General features: G+C 41.0%; 1 long non-coding RNA gene across 1 annotated transcript in view; it reads left to right on the forward strand.

Moving 5' to 3' along the window:
- Positions 1–5,713, forward strand: part of LOC120400145 — a 197,621-nt gene extending 191,908 nt beyond the window's left edge. The window contains exon 4 of the long non-coding RNA XR_005595563.1: positions 5,657–5,713. This is a non-coding gene — a long non-coding RNA (uncharacterized LOC120400145). The remainder of the gene's footprint in view (positions 1–5,656) is intronic.
- Positions 5,714–20,215: the final 14,502 nt, after the last annotated feature.

Genomic DNA, 20,215 nt, shown 5'->3' on the forward strand with positions numbered 1-20,215 from the left:
CTAATGGGAGAAGGCAAGAATCCACTGATTGTCCTTCATGTGCAAACAAATGATACTGCTAGATTCTCAATTGGATGCATCAGGGAAGACTATGCCAGACTGAGGAAGAAGCTTAAAGAAACAGAGGAGGATAATGCAGGTGTGACAAAATTATGAGGATCAACAGATGACTCAGGCAATGGTGCTACAAGGAGGGCTGTGGGATGTTCAATCACTGGGAAGCATTCAGAGACAGATGACTGTTCTCCTGGGATGGACTCCACCTGAACAGGAAGTCAATAGACTTCTGGGATGGAGGCTGGCACAACTGACTGAAAGAGCTTTAAACTAGCAATTCATGGTAGATAGTTGGGAGATCATGTAATCTCCATGTCCAATTCTAATATTGAATTGGAGGAAAATCAAGAGGATGCAGCAATGGAGAAGGGAACAGAAGGTAGGAAAATGGACAACAAGAGGAACAGTAGTGCCAATACCACTCACACCAACAGTCAGGTAGGTGATATTGTCAGTAAAATGACTGCACCTAATTGGGCAACGAATCTGGATGAGGTGAAGCAGAAACAACTAAGATATCTGTGCACCAGTGCAAAGAGCCTGGGTAAAAAAAATGAAGGTGCTAGAACTATTGGTGCAGGAAGTGAAATCAGATAGTATAGGGATGATGGAAACATGGTGGAATAGCAGTCATGGCTGCAACACAGGTATTGAAGGATATGTGCTCTTCATGAAAGACAGAAATAAAGGTAAAAGAGGATTCGTGTTGTATATTAATGCTGAGGTGGACTGTAAAGAACTTAGATGTGATGCAATGGATAACATGGAATCTATTAGGGTAAAATCCCCAAGATCCGTTTTGGATATAGAGAGAGGTCTCTTAAATATTTTTAATGAAATAAACACTACTGGGAATTGTGTGATTATGGGAGACTTTAATTTCCCATATATAGATTAGAGGACACGAGCTACTAATAATGGTAGGGCCCAGATATTCCTGCATGTGATAGCTGAAAGATTTCTTCAACAAATAGACACTGAACCAACAAGAGGTGATGCTATTTTAGATTTGATATTGGTAAGTAGCGCGGACCTCATTGGCCTCTACAATGAGTTGTTCTATCTTGGACCAAGTGTTCATGAGTTAATTAAGTTTAAATTAAATGAAAGGATAAACTAAAATAGGTTTTCAACTACTGTGCTTGATTTCAAAAGGGAAAACTTTAAAAATTAAGGGAAGTAGTTAGGGAAGTGGACTTGACCGAAAAACTCAAGAATATTAATGTGGAAGAAGCTTGGAATTACTTTGTCAAAGTTGCAGAAACTACCTGAAACCTGCCAGGGGAAAAATTTCATAGGGGAGGATTGCACACCGAACTGGATGAACAAGCATCTCAAACAGATTAGGAGAGAGCAGAAAGCCTACGAGGAATAGAAGGAGGGCTGGATCAGTGAGAAAAACTACTTCTTGAAGGTCAGAAAGTGTTGGGAAAAAATGAGAACTGCCAAAAGCCAAGCAGAGTTGGACATAGCAACGGAAATTAAAAACAATAATAAAAGGTTCATTAGCCATATAAATAAAAAGAAAATAAGGATAGAACAAGTGGGACTGCTAAGTGCTGAGGATGGAGTGGAATTAAAGATGATCTAGCCGTGGCCCAACACCTAAACAACTACTTTGCCTCACTTTTTAATAAAGGTAATGAAGAGCTTGAGGGCAATGGCAGGGTGGCTAATGGAAACAAGGATATGGAAACAGAAATTCCCACATCTAAGGTGGAAGCCAAACTCAAAAAGTTATAAGGGAACCAAACTGGGGGACCTGGATAATCTCCATCCAAGAATATTAAAATAACTGGCACATGAAATTGCAAGCCCAATAGCAATAATGTTTAATGACTCCATAACCACAGTAACTGGAGAACTGCAAATAGAGTACCTATATTTAAGAAAGGACACAAAAAAGTGATCTGGGAAACTACAGGCCCATTAATTTGACCTCAATTGCATGCAAGGTCTTAGAACAAATTTTGAAAGAGAAGAGTTAAAGACATAGAAGTAAACAGTAATTGAGATAAAATACAACATGGTTTTACAAACGGTAGATAAATCTGATCTCTTTCTTTGAGAAGACAACCAATTTTCTGGACAAAGGAAATGCAGTAGATCTATTCTACCAATATTACTATAAAGCATTTGATACAGTGCCACATGGAAAGTTACTAGTTAAATTGGAGAAGATGGGGATTAATATGAGAATTGCAAGATGGGTAAAGAACTGGTTAAAGGTGAGACTACAACAGGTCATGTTGAAAGATGAACTGTCCGGCTGGAGGGAAGTTACAAGTGGAGTTTCTAAGTAATCTGTCTTGGGACCAATCTTATTTAACATTTTCATTAATGATCTTTGCAAAAAAAAGTAGGAGTGTGCCAGTAACAGTTGTGGATGACACAAAGTTGTGAGGTATTACCAATACAGAGTAGGACCAGAATATCAGACAAGGAGATTTGGACAACCTTGAAAACTAGAGTAATAGAAATGGAATAAAATTTAATAGTGCAAAGTCATGCACTTAGGGAGTAACAAGAAGAATTTTGCTATAAACTAGGGATGTATCAGTTAGAAGTGACAAAGGAGGAGAAAGACCAGGGTGTATTAGTCAATCACAGGATTATTGAGTCACCAATATGATGTGGCCATGGAAAAGGCTAAGGCAGTCCTGGGATGTATCAGGTAACGTGCTTCCAGTAGAGACAGGGAAGTGTTATTACCATTACACAAGATACTAATGAGACCTCATCTGAAATACTGTGTGCAGTTTTAAGAGAGCTCAATCCAAACTGGAACAGGTTCAAAGAAGGGCTACTAGGATGATCAGAGGAATGGAGAACCTACCTTATTAGAGGAATCTTCAAGAGTTTGGCTTGTTTAATTAACAAAACAAAAGATGCAGGGAGATATGATTGCTTTCTATAAACACATCAAAGGAATAAACACCAGGAAGGGAGAGGAGTTACTTAAGTTAAGGGCCAATATTGGTACAAGAACTAATTGATATAAACTGGCCATCAGTGAGTTTAGGCTTGAAATTAGACAAAAGTTTCTAACCATCAGAGAAATGAAGTTCTGGAACACAGTCTTCCAAGGGAAGTATTTGGGGGAAAATCCTAATTTGTTTTAAGGCTGAGTTTGATAAGCTTATGGAGGGGATAGTATGATGATATTGCCTACAATGACATATGGCATATCCATGATGGATATTAGCAAATATCTCTAATGGCCAGAGATGGGACACTTGATGGGGAGGGCTCTGAGTTACTGCGCAGAATTCTTTCCTAGGTGTGTGTCTGGTGGTTCTTGCCCACATGCTCAGGGTCTAACTGATCGCCATATCTGAGGTCGGGAAGGAAATTTCCCACAGTTGGTTTGGCAGAAACTCAGGGACAGGGTTCGCCTTCCTCTATGGTGTGGGGGGATAGATCACTTGCTGGTTTGAACTAGAGCAAATGGTGGATGTTATTTAACTTGAAATCTTTAAATCAAGATTTGAGGATTTCAGTATCTGAGCCAGAGGTTATGGGCCTATTACAGGAGTGAGTGGGTGAGGTTGTCGCATGCAATGTATAGGCCAGACTAGATGATCATGATGGTCCCTTCTGGCCTTAAAGTCTATAAGATATTAAAGAAACCCCTCAGTAATCTCCAAATTCCATGCTCTGCAATTGCCCTTCTGCTGATGTCCATTCATGAGACCAATTTTTTCTATGCTCCACTCCCTGCACTATCTTTCTTGTATTTTTTTTTTAAAAATGTCTGGCCTATAGAGCGTGGGAACTGCAATGTTTGTCTTTGTGTATATGGATGATCATGCTTCTGGAAGACATTTTCATGGGTGCAGCATGTGAAAGTACTGGGAACACTGTGTAGACAGAGTTACCCCAAAATTTGGACCAAAGGCACCCTAACAGTGGCCTGCCTGTAATTGTTAACCAATTGTCAATTTGGCCCACTTTAATGGGTAATAAGGGGTGGCCTGCCCTAGAGGAATTGCTGGGGTTTTTCCAGGGAGTTTGTCTCCCTCAGAGGACTCCCCAGAATAGACTAGTTCTGTTAACCTATGAGAGGACACCGATACAGGCTTTCCCTCACACAGTAATTCTTTGAAAACAAAATAACATTTATTTAAAGGCAATAATCAAATACAATTCCACTTAATAATCTGGAAACAATAAACTGTAATACATTATATATAGTATAAAAATTGCATTATATTTAGAAATCACACACTAAAGCAGTGCAATAGAATACACAGACTGTATAAAGTAGCTACAATATAATATTTATAATACAAGGAGACCCTTCATACATAATATAATGCTATGATACAATAAGGCACCTATTACAATGTAACATGCAGACCCTCTATACATATGTATACGAGAACATTACAATATTACACATTAAAGCATTTACTAGCTAACACTAACATTCTGTGAACTCTGGCCAAATGATCACAGAATGGGTGGAGTGAATTTAGGGTTGCCAGGTGTCTGGTTTTTGACTGAAACACCCAGTCAAAAAAGGACCTGGTTGCTCCGGTCGGTCAGCACCAGAGTTAAAAGTCCAGTCGGTGGTGCAGTGGGGCTAAGGCAGGCTCCCTGCTTGATGTGGCTCTGTGTGGCTCCCAGGAGCAGCGGTATGTCCCCCATGGCTTCTAGGTGTAAGGACAGCCAGGGGGCTCTGCGTGCTGCCCCTGCCCCAAGCGCCAGCTTTTCAGATCCCATTGGCCAGGAACTATGGCCAATGGGAGCTGCAGAGGCAGTGCCTGCAGATGGGGCAACACTCAGAACCACCTGGCCATTCCTCTGCATAGGAGCCGGAGGGGGAACATGCCGCTGCTTCCAGGAGCTGCCTGAGGTAAGTGCCAGCCAGAGCCAGCACCCCTGCCCCCCTCCCATACCCTACCCCACCACCCCAGTCCTGATTCTTCTCCCACCCTCCAAACCCCTGCCCTCCCCTCCCAGCCTGGAGCCCCCTCCTGCACCCCAAACCCCTCATCCCAGCCCCACCCCAGAGTCTGCACCCCCAGCCACAGCCTTCACCACCACCCCATACCCCAACCCCCTGCCCCAGCCTGGAGCCCTCTTCCACACCCTGAACCCCTCATTTCTGATTTTCAAAGGCATTTAGGAGTGTAAAGATGCAGCTAGTCACCTCATGGGATATTCCTAAGGGCCTAAACAGTTTAGGCACCTAAATCCCATCGGAATAAATGGGAGTTAGACACCTAATCTACTGAAAATCCCAACAGGCACCATCTGAAACTTTAGGATCTTAAATACATTTGAAAATCTGACACTTGAGGCTTGTTTACACAGCCCTGCAGTGCGGAACATAGGGGTGTGAGTTGCAATACACTGAAGAGTAGTGCTGTAACTGCCCCCTGTAGACCCTGCTAGCGCAAACTAAAAGGTATCTATTTCATGCTAGCAATACTGCTGTGTGCTGCAACTCGCCCCCCATAGTTCACACTGCATAGTTGTGTAGACATGCCCTTAGATCACCAGGGATCTCACAGTTTTTAGCCAATGACATTATGTGCTCAATTGTATTCTTCATTGTGTTACCAATTATACTATGACATTATCTATCTTACAGATAGGGCCTGATTGTCAGCCCAGACACAGTCAAACTTCCCTTTTTTGTGGTTGCAGGTAAGCATCTGATTTACTTGTGCAAATTAAAGATTATTCTCAGTCAACTATGCTGGGATTTTAACCTGTAGCTTGGGAGCGAGGTGGGTTCCTGCCCCTCACCCATACCTCTACCCTTAGCCCCAAGCATTATCTATCTTAGGCTTTTGTATAGAACCCATTCCCATAGCATCAAAACACTTAGAACATTTCCTTGAGCTGTGAATAACAAACATCTTTTTTATTGTTAAAATCAAATATTAAAACAGTTTTATCTTAAGAGAATAAACAATTTTTCCTCTATGTTTTCCTTTATACTTACTTCTGGCTGGTACGGGGGAAATGCGATTGTGTTCATTCACAGTATAAAGCATTTTGAGACTCTGTCTCTCAAAATAACTATTAAAATTGAAATCCTGTAGTATTTTATAATTGCTTTGGACCTTTGTGTCATCTGCAGAAATATTTTTAATGATCAATCAACCATAAAACTCAGAACTTACATCTGAGGTCCCTCATCAACAAATTGATTCCACATTTCCATATGATTATGGAACAGGTCCATCTAGATAGGGAATTGCTTTAAATTCTAGAGAAATAGTGAAATAAAGAGACAGATCTAACTTGCTGGGAAAAATCAATCTAAGCTAATAGTGTAGTAAGATAACATGCCTGTGTATTTAGTTGGCTGTTATGGTGTGTACCCATGCTAGTTGTGATCACAGCTTCCACTAGGAGTAGAGGGTCAAAGAAGCACATTGCTTTGCCCACACCAGCTTTCCACTGGATTACAGACCTATAGGAATGGACAATGAGAAAAAGTAGAGTCCACTAATATGGCAGCCACACAACCTTGCCTGGCAGTAATGATGTTGGGGCTGGATTATGTGTTTGTGTAATAGAGAAACAAATGTCATATTTTAGCATTAGCTGCAAGGTAAGTTGCATTAGTAATTCCTTTCTTTGTGGCCTGTCTAAAATAAGTGCATGCATCTTCTTGTGCTTGTAATTTAGATACTTGATTAATTAATATATAAAAAATCTTTTGGGCAATGACCATCATTTAGATGCCTTGCTGGTTCTTGGTAGAAATATGTGTATCAGCCATTTATACACCAAAACCTTGTCAGGAAAAAATAGCTGGAGGCAGTAACAAATATGCATGTTTTATGGTATTTCCAATCTACATCTATTGTAGAGCAACATGGCAGCTACACCTTAATAGTATAACCATGTTTTCACTAAGTGGCATTGCTACATTAAAAGCATGTCTTACATTGCAATGCAAGGCACGATGGCAGCTTGGGTAGACACACCTGCACTGGGTTTACCCACACTAGCAGTGGCATGGGCTTCAGCACAGGCTGAACATGCACATTGGGGACCCTGGGTACATATTTGTATTGCTAGCCCATGTTGAAGCCCGTGCCGCCACATCTACACCGCTAATTACGTACAATTCTCACATTGTTTGCTTCACTATTGGTCATTCAATCAGACATATCTATCTTATGCAACTGGCTGTATGATTATCCCACAGTAACAGGGATGGTTTTTTTTTAAATATGTAAATAGGTGTGCAGTGTATCAGGTGAAATTTGGATTTTTGGTCCACAGAGACCCCACAAAGACTTTCCATAGCTGTTTCAGTCTGGGTGAAGTTATTGCTACAGAGCTAAATTCCTCCTTCCTCCATACTGATTCTGCTGAACACCTAACTTGTGATGTCCAACAAGTGAGACATGGGCCTAGGAACTGAACGTGGCTCTTTCTTGAGGTAGTGTAGTGCACTGACCACAGTGACATCATTCCATCCATCTGATGTTACTATTCTGTACCACTGTAATGTTATAGGTATTTTTGTTATGTTTATTGTCTCATGGTGGCTCATGTGAGAATAGCTATCTACTGTTGGAAGACCAAATGCTGTACTGAGCATTCTCCAGTGGGTTGTGGGAAGGGAGGGAATAAGGAAGTTTTTTCCAAGATGGAGACTGCTTAGTTGTCTCTGTTAACCTGTACCAGAACAAAGATCTCCTTTTTCAGTTCTAATCTGGTTTGTGTCTCCATATACTACAAGCACAGTTTCTCCTGGAGTTCCCACTGGATCAGTGCAGCTCCATGCTCAGGCATCTGTGCAAAATGCACAATCCAGCCCACAGGTTGCAGCCCATGATAACCAGAACTAGGATGAAAAAGTGATTGGTCTCTGGACAGTCCTCAATTGTTTTTATAACCCATGTATAACATCTAGACACTACAGTGAAGGGAGCTTTAAAAATGCTGAAAGAAGGCATGAGGAGAATTTCCTGGGTGAAAATAATTTTTTATGTTATTTTTACATTCAGGAATTTGTATACAAGTCTCTAATCTATACAACATCACTACACTTCCAAAAATGTGTGCAGTTCCACATTATTGCACTTTTCTTTCCCATTTCAAAATGTAAGAAATGTAATTTTTTCAGTAATTCTTTGATGTCACCACATATGTTTTAATGTCTTACATGCTAAATCTGTAGAATGAAGCATGGAACTGAAAGTGTGAGCTGTAATTGTTTTGGGAAATGTTCCAGAGATACAGAAACATGTTTGCAATAAATTATGATTTCCTTTGCCTCTTTGCTTCTTCATGAATTGTAATTACACTATTGATTAACCCAGTAAGATTAGTCCTTGACTTAGTGACCATAACCTGTTTTGTCTGGTTAAATCAGTAACCAAGAGCAGCCTATTGATTTTTGAGCATTTTGTTCCAATTAGTAATTAGAAAATAACTTATACAAAAATCACTTGGTACTTCTTGAGAAATACTGAATTTATGGGTGCTGCCTTCAGATGTTAAACCTCATTTTCTCTAAAACAGCTAGTATATTTCAGAGGATATTGGGTTAGTCATTACATCCTGGCTTTGACTGATGATGAATACAACCTGTAGAAAGGCAGTAGACTGGAAATTGGTCTGTCCTGAAAACCTGTCTTGGTTCAAATGATGCAGTCTTCTAATTTTACAAGAGATTTCAATACCCCTTTACTATTTTACCAGGGGATATGGTGTACATGTGACTTAGAGCTAAGTATTATATCTATACATCATTTTCTGAGACGGCAGCTACTGACTAGAACCTCCCTCCCTCCATTGTGTGCCCCCCCTGCTCTATGGAAGATGGGGTAAGCGGGGTGCAGGAGCAGGGAGGAGGGAGAGACACCCTGACATTAATCCCCCTTTTCTCTCCTCCCCCCGTACAGCAAGCAGGAGTCTCTGGGAGCAGCTCCAAGGCAGAGGGCAGGAGCAGCACATGGCAGTGGGGGGGACAGCTGCTGCACAGCGAACTTAGGGGAGTGGGGAGCTGATAGGGGGCTGCTGGTCCACCCTGGCTCCAACCACCCACCAGCTAGCTGCAATGGGCTGCTCTTCCTGCAAGCAGTGGACAAAACAGGCGCCTGCCAAACAACATTAGAAGGGAGCATTTCACAACTTTAAATGGGCATGTTCCCTAATTGATCAGCAACTTAACATCAAAACGTTAACCGGGACGACTTTAAGTGAGGAGTTCCTGTATTGGTATTCCATGTGGCTTTGTATGGGATAGTCCTCTTTTAAAATGATGTGTTCACAGCTGCCATCTGAAATCTGGGTTCTCCACCAAGCTTGTGTTTTGATGGCTACAGCTGATGCATTAATGTGAGATCTGTTGAAAGTTCCAAACTTCACAGTCATTACGGGAGCAACAATATTGACATCACCACCAGGGAAAGGTAGAAAAAGTGGCATTTTATAATGAAGGAAAGAAAATGGAAGCCAGTTTCCTAGAAGAATCTGGCAGATTAAACAAATTTTGCTGGACTCCTAATTTCCAAAGCCTTCTAGGCCTTGAAGTACTGCTCTAAGTCACCTTGGGGCTGTAGCTAACCTTGAAAATCAGGGAGTCAGGCACCTCTCTTCTCCCCACCCTGGGTTGAGCAAAGCTCTGGTGCAGGAGAGAATCTAGCCTCATATCACTTGTTCATTTTAAACAGCAAAATCTCCAAACTGTATATTCAATATATACAGGCAACCTTGTATTTCTATTACTGTTAATTTAATAGGCAGCAGGTTTAAAACAAATAAAAGGAAGTTCTTCTTCACGCAGCGCACAGTCAACTTGTGGAACTCCTTACCTGAGGAGGTTGTGAAGGCTAGGACTATAACAATGTTTAAAAGGGGACTGGATAAATTCATGGTGGCTAAGTCCATAAATGGCTATTAGCCAGGATGGGTAAGAATGGTGTCCCTAGCCTCTGTTCGTCAGAGGATGGAGATGGATGGCAGGAGAGAGATCACTTGATCATTGCCTGTTAGGTTCACTCCCTCAGGGGCACCTGGCATTGGCCACTGTCGGTAGACAGATACTGGGCTAGATGGACCTTTGGTCTGACCCGGTACGGCCTTTCTTATGTTCTTATGTACTGTTCTCCTCAGTGGGTTTTTACACTCTTCTGTCACACCTTGTCCCTAGCACAATGGGGACCTGATTCTAATTACTAGAATTGCACATTCCTACTAATTGTCATGGTTACTGGGCTAGCTGCACCCCTAATCTGTTGGTGGTCTCTCTGAGCCTGAGGTCTCAATCTTCATGCCTTTACTTCTCCTATGACAGAATGCCATGGTTCTCACACTCTTAGACCCGCTCCTAGACTACAATAACCAGTTGATTAACTGTGCTTACCCAGGAGGTCTGATTGAATTTAACACCTGCAGTTCTTCCCATCAGGAGATTCTGACCAGCAGAAAGTACAGAATGACTAGCCAGACTTCTTCAAAGTATTGCTTAATCTTAACATTAACAATGGAAAACATAGGAGTCATGTCTATCTTACCTAAGCACTGGGAAGGGAACCGAGGAAGGTCTAGCTTCTTCAGACCCTCCAGTAGAGTCTCTGTGTGAGAACAGCATCCGCCTCCTTCTTTGCGAGTCATTTTTATGCCCTTAGAAGGGCATTTGTCTCAGTTTTCCAGGCTTTTAAGTTCACCTGTGTTTAAATACTGAGACTCTCCTCCCTTGACAAGCTTGTCCAGTGAGCTCACTGGGAGTCAGAGGTAAATCCAAGTGAATTGTTCTTCCATTGTCTCTTAAGTGTTGGTAGATGGCTATGTGAATCCATTGTACTCTTTCCTGCCTATGTACAATCAGCCTCTTTTTTTTTTTTAATTAACCCCAGGTATTCAGATAATAAATCTCCTTACAACAATCAGCCAAACAAGGATGTTATTAATAAATTATTACAAAGTGGCCCCAAATCTGTCTCATGAATAATAACTATTTTTCATGTTAATAGAAAATACCAACTTTGGGTGGGAATGTGTTGTGTATTGGTATGTTGGTATTTTTTCTCACTGTGTACAGAATGGGAGACGGGATGGATCACTTGATGATTACCTGTTCAGTTCATTCTCTCTGAGGCACCTGGCATTGGCCACTGTCGGAAGACAGGATACTGGGCTAGATGAACCTTTGGTCTGAACCAGTATGGCCATTCTTATCTTCTAATAATCTGTTTAAACAATCTATCTTTAAAATGATGGGATAACAGCAGCCATCTTCAGTTTGTGACCTCTGTAATAAATTATTATTATTTGTAATAGTAATTTTAATATGGTAGCACCTAGAACTGGGACTGAGGTCCTAACTGTGCTAGGTCAGGGGTGGGCAAACGTTTTGGCCCAAGGGCCACATTGGGGTTGCAAAACAGTATGGAGGGCCAGGTAGGGAAGACTGTGCCCCCTCCCAAACAGCCTGCCCCCCACCCCTTATCCACCCCCTCCCACTTCCTGCCCCCTGACTGCCGCCCTAAGAACCTCCAAACCCATCCAACCCCTCTGCTCCTTGTCCCCAACCGACCCCCCTCCATCCACCCCCTGACCACCCCCTTCCAGGACCCCCTGCCCCTGACCGCCCCCTTCCAGGACCCTACCCCTTATCCATCTTCCCCCACCCCCAGCCCCTTTCAGAATGTGGCCCCGCAAACATGGGCGGAGGACTCAACAGGAGCAGGGGCAGCCGCACAGCCAGAAAGAAACGGCGGTTTCCCCTTCAAAGGGCCTCTTCTCTCTGGCCGGCTGCATGGCCTCCCAGTGCTCCCCCTGAGTCCTCCGCCTGCATTCCCTGCGCTCCCGCCATCTGCACCGCCCACCTGCATATGATTTCAGTGCAGCCAGTGTTGAGTTGCCCGAGTGCCCGGCCCTGGGTCCCCCTGTTGTTGGGGGCCTTTGCCAGGGCACCCTGTGTTCACTTGTAAATCTGCCCCTGCACCGCGCCGCCCAGCCCCGGAGCCAGCCAGGATGCCGCGCTGCCAGCACAGCAAGCTGAGGCTGTGGGGGAGGAAGGACAGCCGGGGAGGGGCCAGGGCCAGCTGGGAGCTCAGGGGCTGGGCAGGATGGCCCGGCAGGCCAGATGTGGCTCGCGGTCCGTAATTTGCCCACCTCTGCCCTATCCACACCCCCGCCCTCTGACCACCACCCCAAACTCCTCTGCCCTCTATCCAACCCCCCCGTCCCCTGCCCCCTTACCACACTGCCTGGCGGTGCTACAGCCACGCAGCCGCCGCCACCGTGCAGCACAGAGACTGGGTCAGGCCGGGCTCCGCAGCTCGCTGCCCCAGGAGCTCGCAGCCCCGCCGCCCAGAGCATTGCGCCAGCGGCGGAGCGAGCGAGCTGAGGCTGCGGGGGATGGGGGATAGCAAGGGAGGGGCCAAGGGTGAGCCTCCTGGGTCAGGAGCTCGGGGGCCAGGCAGGACAGTCCCGCGGGCCGGATGTGGCCGCAGCTAGGTGTTGTAGAACGGAAAACATGGAAAGAGAAAGTCAATCCCTGCCCCTAAGAGCTTACAATCTAAATAGACAAGAGAGACAAAGGGTAGGAGGGGAAACAGAGACACAGAAACTTGCCCAAGGTAGCACAAGAGGTCAGTGGTAGAATTTAGGTCTGACTCCCAGTCCTACGACCTTACGCACTGGACCATGTCATGCTGCATCTCCATAAATTAGGCTTTGTATAGATTTGGATTTAGAGGTGTTTCGAACATGTTTGCCAACATGTGCTAACTAACATGCTGTAAAAATCTAGAGTAGAGAAGACAATGTGTACATTCTAGGCTTTAACTTGACCAGCATCGTGCATGTTTAAGTACACACTGTTTTGTCTACACTAAACTTCTAGAACACACATGTTGGCTTGCACATTCTCACCACACACCTTTAAATGCATGTCTAGACAAAGGCTTAAAAGCTTTGATGTTGAAATGCCACTGACGTATTCATTTCTTTATTTAAGAATCTACTTAAATTCCAAATGTAATAGTTTTAAAATGACTTATTGGTAATCAAATAAATATTACTTTGGTAAAGTTGTTTTTTGGGGGGAAGCAGGAGGTAATCTAGATGGGTTTTTGCAATACAAAAGAAGCAAAAGAATTGAAAAGTAGGCCAATTGCTGTAACTGTAACCAAAGCAGCTGATCAAGAGGGGGAGAGTGGGTTTGGATACTGACTGCCCAGGAGAGTTTCAGGCCTTTGGTGATTGTTATTTATTCTGCCCCACATCTTTCTGAAGTCTGCAGTAAGTTAAATTCTGCTACATTGTAGCTGATTAAGTCTTTTCAATTTATTCTGCTTAAATTATTCAACATCTAGCTATACAATATTGGAACATTTATTTCAGGATATAAATTTTTGCATGGAGTTTCGTAGGTACAATTATTTCAATTCCATGACAAAAAGTTATTTGTTACACTGTTTCACCTTATTTAGCATGATAAATCAGGCATTAGGGATTGGTTGTTATAATAATATGGGCTGCAGGGGCCCTATAATATCAAATGTCCTTGGGTTCTGTCAAAGACTGTAGTGTTCACAGGGATCTTTTACAGATTGTAAAAATAAGGTCAGTGTGTTAGTTATAATTGGAATCCACTCTTTAAAGGACAAATGGAGTGATGTGGTTTGTGTTTGCTTTTTAGTCATCAACTTTTCTTAAAGGTACTAAAAAAATACTGGTGTGCAAAGTGTTTCAAGCATCAGTTATGATTGATTATGGTAGTGGCTAGGGATCAAATAAGAATGGGGTACCATTGTGCTAGGCCGTGTATGTGCACCGATCAGTGAACAGTTCTTCCCCTGAAAAGCTTACAAACTAAACAGATAAGACAGACATGGAGTGAGGGAAAGGAATATAGCATGCAAGCAGAGTGAACAAAGGCATAAGGAGTAAATCAATAAGGAGAGACCAATTGTTGTATTTGAAAACAAGAAGATAAATAATAAACTAGAGAACTAAGGGCCGTGAATACAATTAAGAAAAAAAAAAGATAGTAGTGAATCCTTAATGAAGGAGGCGGAAACTAGAGACAGTGCCCATCTGCTGTAGACATGTAGCCTGAGGGAGAGATGGGACTGAACTTGTCCCGCAGTGGAGAGCAAATCAAATCCTGGTGCATTTTCATCAGCTGTCAGAAACAGACAGATATTTCTGCAGGACCAGGCAGGAAATTAGGCTATTAAATTACAGTTTTTTTCTCAGAGCCCTTGTCATTCTCTTCTCCTTTGCTACAGATGTTCTATCAAAGCAAGTCATTGTAACCATTTATCTTTCCAAACTTAAAATACCTTCTCTCAAACTAATTTTTCCCCTCACTACTTGAGTCTTTGTACTCTGTCTTGCTTCCCTGATCTTGTATGGATCTAAGATTAATTTGCACTAGCTAGGAGTTCAACAACAAAATCAATTTCAATTGGGTCAGGTGAGGTCACTGCCAGCTCAGTAGTGTGAGGAGAGAAATAGATTATTATCATTCTGGGAACACACTACTGAGCTTCGATATGTGGAAAAAAAGAAAGAAATGTCCATAAAAGAGATTTATAATTATTTTCAAGGCATTGGAAATGAGGACTTTTTGGTTACTTTCTTCAACTTGGGGATAGCCAGCAATATACAAATAAACTGTGCTACAACAAGCTTTTATATTCCATGAGAAGAATGGAATAGAATTTATCCAACTAGTAGCATTTCATTGTAAAAATGTGGTGCTGTCAAACTGACAATGACTTTAATAGATCTTTTTATACCCCTAGCACATAGCAGGTGTAAATTTAACAACATTTTCGCTGTTAGGTATTCCATATGAATATGAACCATATCACACAAGGATGGTTATAACCGGAAATATAATTACACCTTCCAAAAAAAATGTTTTAGATTAAAAATACTTTGAATTCAAATGTGTGTTTTAAAGTTTAATTTACAAGGAAAGAAATACCAAACTCTTTACTGCATTAGCTCTTTAAACATCTACCTTGTGTTGCAGCCTTTACAGAAAAAGGTGAAGCTAAAAATGGTTTATTTTTATATATGATATGGATTGAATTCTAATAATTTCCATGAAATGGGAAGAATCCTAGTTAAAATGGCCATTCGTGCATGTGTGTGTGTGATATGTGTATTTGCACATGTATTCTCAGCTGGTGTAAATCCATATGACTCCTTCAATTTCAGTGGAGCTATGCCAATCTATACCAGCTGAGGATCTGGCCCATAGATAAGAAAGAGGAATGATTGTTTAGCTTAAACCAATGGGCCATATACTTGCTTATGCTTTATGCATCTTTAATTTTCATGTAATGTAAGATGAAGAGTGCTATTATATGTATGACGCTCATTGTTTAAATAGAAATCCATATCCTGCTGTCCATGTAATAACATATGTTGAGATGAGGGGTTGCACATATCAGAAAGCAGACAGCAAACAGGGAAAAGGAGTAAATTAGACTTTTTTTTTTCTTGAAACTAAAACAGACAAATTTGGGGTGGGGGTGGAAAACGATGTAAGGCCAAATTCATCCCTGGTGTAACTGTTACCTTGGCTGTAGTTATATCAGGTGAATTTTAGTCTATTAATTAGTACTGATCTTGATCAGTTTTATTATCAGAGAGTCAGATTTTCTGGGTCAAATTCTTCCCTAGTGAATCTCCACTGAAGTCTGTGAAGTTAAACCAATGATGAATTTGACCCACTGAACTCAAACTTCCCCCATCACCTAATTCTGACTGCACGATCGAAACATGGAAAAGTAGATAATCCTAATAATCTTTCCTTACAGGAAGAGATATTTGGTTAAATCCAAGATACATGTTTCTAAATCTAAATCTAAAAGATCAGAATAAGGCTCTTTGCCTTTGCTCATCTTAGTTTATGCAAGCTTGTTTTCAGGAAATTGTTTAAATAATATCTACTTAAACATCAGTTACAGCCCCATCTACTGAAGTTTATGAAGAGACAGATACTTTGAAAGAGCTAATCCCATAAAACCTTTAGTCAAATCTTATTCTGCTGCATAATATTAAATAAATTCTCTCCGTCTAGTTGTGGTTGGAATTTTTAACAAGGATTAAATTCAAGTTTTTAACCTTTTAATGGCAACAGGCAAGATTTTTTTATGACTGAATTAATTTGCAATGTGATGTATTGTTTAGCAACATAGCTCTCATTACTAATATCACTGACTACTAATCAGACTGCAATAGCACTCATACCATTGAAAATGTATTACTAAATGTTTTCGTATTTAGCAGTGGCACATCTAATGCTTGACACTTATATAGCACTTTATATCTTCAAAATGCTGTACAAACATTCACTAATAATCTGCATGACACCCCTGTGAGATAATGGTGGTACAGTATTAGTATCTCTGTTTTGCAAAAGAGGAAATACACATGGAGACATTAAATGCCCTATCCAGGGTTACACAGTGAACCAGAATTATATCTGGATTAGCACTCAAAGTTCTTGAATCATGCCACTGCACATATATATCTTGATCCAAAGCCCAACTCAACAGAAAAAAACTCTCCTATTGATATTGATGGGTTTTGGATTAGATACACGAGGGTCTAATTCAGTTCCCATTAATTTCAATGAAGTTAGATCAAACCCATAAATAGAAAAGCCAGACTTCAAGCATCTGGGATTTAAATTCATGTTTGGTTTGTTTTGGTTTGTTTGTGGGGTTTTCATGTTAGAGAGAAGAGACTTTTTATTACTGAAAGCTGCACCTTAGGCTGGGCTCATCTTAGTTCTTACAAGCTAATTAGATTAGAGTCTGATTAGTAGTTAGATGGGAGACCTCAAAGCAAATCCCTGAATGCCGCAGAAAATGATTTTGATGATAATCTTTGTTTGAGTGAATACTGAACCGGTGCACCTACTTGGTGGTAGAGAGCTCTGTGTTGGAGTTACTGTGCCTGATTCTGATGTTATGTTGCTTTTTACATTGAGGTAATATTAACTTAATTGAGTTATTCCTGATTTCACCAGTGTTTATGATATCAGACCAGTCCCAGTGTCTTTCAGATGTGGCATGAAACTGCAGTCATTATTTTGTGGGCACATCAATATTTGGATGAATAAGGGTGTTTACTCATCTCTGGGCTAAAATGGCTAAAATCAGAGTAAATAAATTCCATTCTGCTTGCCTAAATTCCTGCTGTTGTTTCAATTGGATACGGTATTCTTCATTTCCTGTCTCAGATTATTTTACTGTATTGATATCGTCTATACTGCTGTGCAGTATCTTCTGGACCTGAAAGGACAACATTTCAGTGATTAGTGAAGTGACTCCTGAATATTTTTACAAAACACTTTGGAACGAAAGGAACTATAGGAATATAAGATAATAATAGTGGCAGAAGTACTAGTAGTAATAATGCATACAGATATTTCAAAGTGAATGCTCTTGTCACTCAATCCTTACTAAAGCAAATCCCCATTAACTCCAAGTCATGATCATGACATAAATTATTTCCATGCATAGGATGAAATCCTGGTTCCCCTAAAGTCAATGGCAAAATTCCTATTGATCTCAATGGGATCAACATTTCACCCCTATTTTTTACGATGAAGCAGTCAGGTAATGAATGCTTAAAATGACGCTGCCTTGTGTAACTTAGTCATTGAGGGCCTGATCCTCTCACACTGGGTAATTCTACATTCTGCCATCTGATTTGGGCTTACGGGGCTCAGGCTGCAGGGCTGTTTCATTGCTGTATAGACTTCTGGTCTCTGTATTTGATTATCGTAATATGTTACATTATGTGTCTAACTCCATTTCTAAACCCCTATCTTATTCTCCTTGTGAGTGTCCTCATAGCTTGGTGGTGGTGGGTTTTTAGGATTCCTTCATTCATCCCCACCTATCACATCTACCTAGCTGGACTCCATGCCTCAGTATCAGCCTTACACACAATAGACCAGATTTTCTCCTGTGCCAAAATATATTCAGCACAGAATAGCGAGGTATCATCAATGGGTCCTTGATTTTCTAGATGCCCTTGCCCTGACCTAAAGGATCATACACCAACAGCTAATTTCCATAGGGGAACATTTGTCCCTTTTCCATCCCTCTCCAGTCTCATTAGGCCCTTTCCCTTAACACAACACGCTCCATATGCTGGGGAGATGAGATTGATATAGAAGCCACTTCATCCAGGTTTAACATGTGTTGATAATTCTCCTTTACTCAGAGAATTCTCAGTTGGCCAGATGCTCAGGCAATAATAATGGGATTGAACTGGAGGATGAGAATCTGGCCCACTGAGTTCTGTTAAAACCAGAAGTACAACCATATTATTGGTTGGTGATATATTCCTCCCTGCCAGCTGTGATATTGCTGCTGTGTCCTATATATCTCCCCACTTTGTCCATCCTGTGAGTAAAATACCACTGACCATGACTAGTGGTTTTGCTTAGTGTGAATACCCTACTCACGCCACTCCAAAAGGTAAGCTGCAATGCCTGTCTTCTGATAGTCAAGGTTGAACCTTAGCTTCCCATTGGTTCTGCTCAGTGGTACAACTCAAGGGATGGCTGGCCCCAAGTATTTGGTCCGGGTGAATGAGAAGGAGGCAGGATGAAAACTTCTCCAGCAATAACTGGTCTGGTTTACTGAGTCGAAAAAACACAAATTAAATTAAGGGGATTAAAAATACTAAAATTGTAATGATGTGGTTCTAATGGGGAGATACTAGTAAGATTTAATTGGTTTATTTAAAATTGAAAATCTTAGTATTTTAAAGTACAAGGACTTCAAGGTTTTGATTGCTACAGGGCTTATAAGGGCAAGAGATTTTTCAAGATCTTTCATGGTATTGATGTGTAGGTCACTATCATGTTATCAGACATCTTGAAACACCATCTTCATCCCAAAGCAGAGATGTTAATCAAGCTACAGCATCTTCATCCCAAAACAGAAAAGCTAATCAATAAACTTTCTCCAGAAAGAACTAAAATTTTTCAGCACAACTGGCAGAAATAATTATTATATGAAATTAATTAAACGAATGGGCCATACAGCAATGATCCTATAGTTTGGACTCTCCGTTTTTCTGATGTACCTGCTACAGATAGTTCTCCTATATGTATTGATGAATGATGAGCTCAGCACTGTCAAGATAATTTTTTTTTCTTATTTAAAAGTTATGATATCTGGGCAGAAAATAGAAAATGTGTTTTTTCTCTTTCCTTAGACATATTTACTATGAAAATTACTCACTGTTCATATTTTAAAACTTATTTTGCAACTAAGTTTGAGACTTTACCAACAAGAATGTGTTCTCTCCCTTTAGCTGTTTTGCCCCCAAAGGCTTACTCAACCAGCTGGTTTCCATTGAGGCTAATCTCAGTTCTTATCATCCATGTTTGGTAGCATTACTTTTGCAAAGCTCTGTTTCAAATCTGATAACTACCTTCTGAGTTGACCCCAAGTCATCTGTTTCCTATCATGTTGATTGGACTCTGCACAACCTATGGAGTCTTAACACTACACTATATCCTGCGTCTCTCTTAAATTCTTACTCATGTCCCTGCTACATTCAGTCTTCATAATTTTGCTACTCCCACCTTAACTGATCCCTCAAGTCTCACTGCAGAGAGCTGAAGCTAAGAATTCTCAGCACATCACAGGAGAACATGTTGTAAAAGGCAGCCCCAGAGATCAAGTTTTTATGCTGTGGCTAAGCATTTTGAGAAGTAGAACCTTTGTGTTCTAGACAGGAAGAAGGGGAAGAACCTCAAGATTGTTTAATTGACGGTAGTGCCACTGGTATGGTTGATTTAGGTTGAAGTATTCTGTTTTCTGTTGTTGTTCTGTCCCAGTTTAGCTGATTTTGAGATGGGATTGGTTAGATACTAATTCCCTACACTGACAGTATGGGTATTAGACCCTTTTATCTTTGCATGTTGTACACAGAAGATACTTTTTTATATTTATATGAAAATAATATAAAAATGTGGTTAAGCTACATTCATATTTAATGTACTCTTTTGAAAGGGTAGGTGGAGTTGTAACCAAAGGATGCTTTTCTTATTTGTAACATGAAAAAATGAATTAATAAGTGTGTGTGTGTGTGTGTATATATATATACATATATATATATATATATAAAAATAGTGTGTGTGTGTATATTTATATACATACACACACACACACACTTA

This window comes from Mauremys reevesii, linkage group 3 (assembly GCF_016161935.1).
Source record: "Mauremys reevesii isolate NIE-2019 linkage group 3, ASM1616193v1, whole genome shotgun sequence".
Classification (NCBI taxonomy): Eukaryota; Metazoa; Chordata; order Testudines; family Geoemydidae; genus Mauremys; species Mauremys reevesii.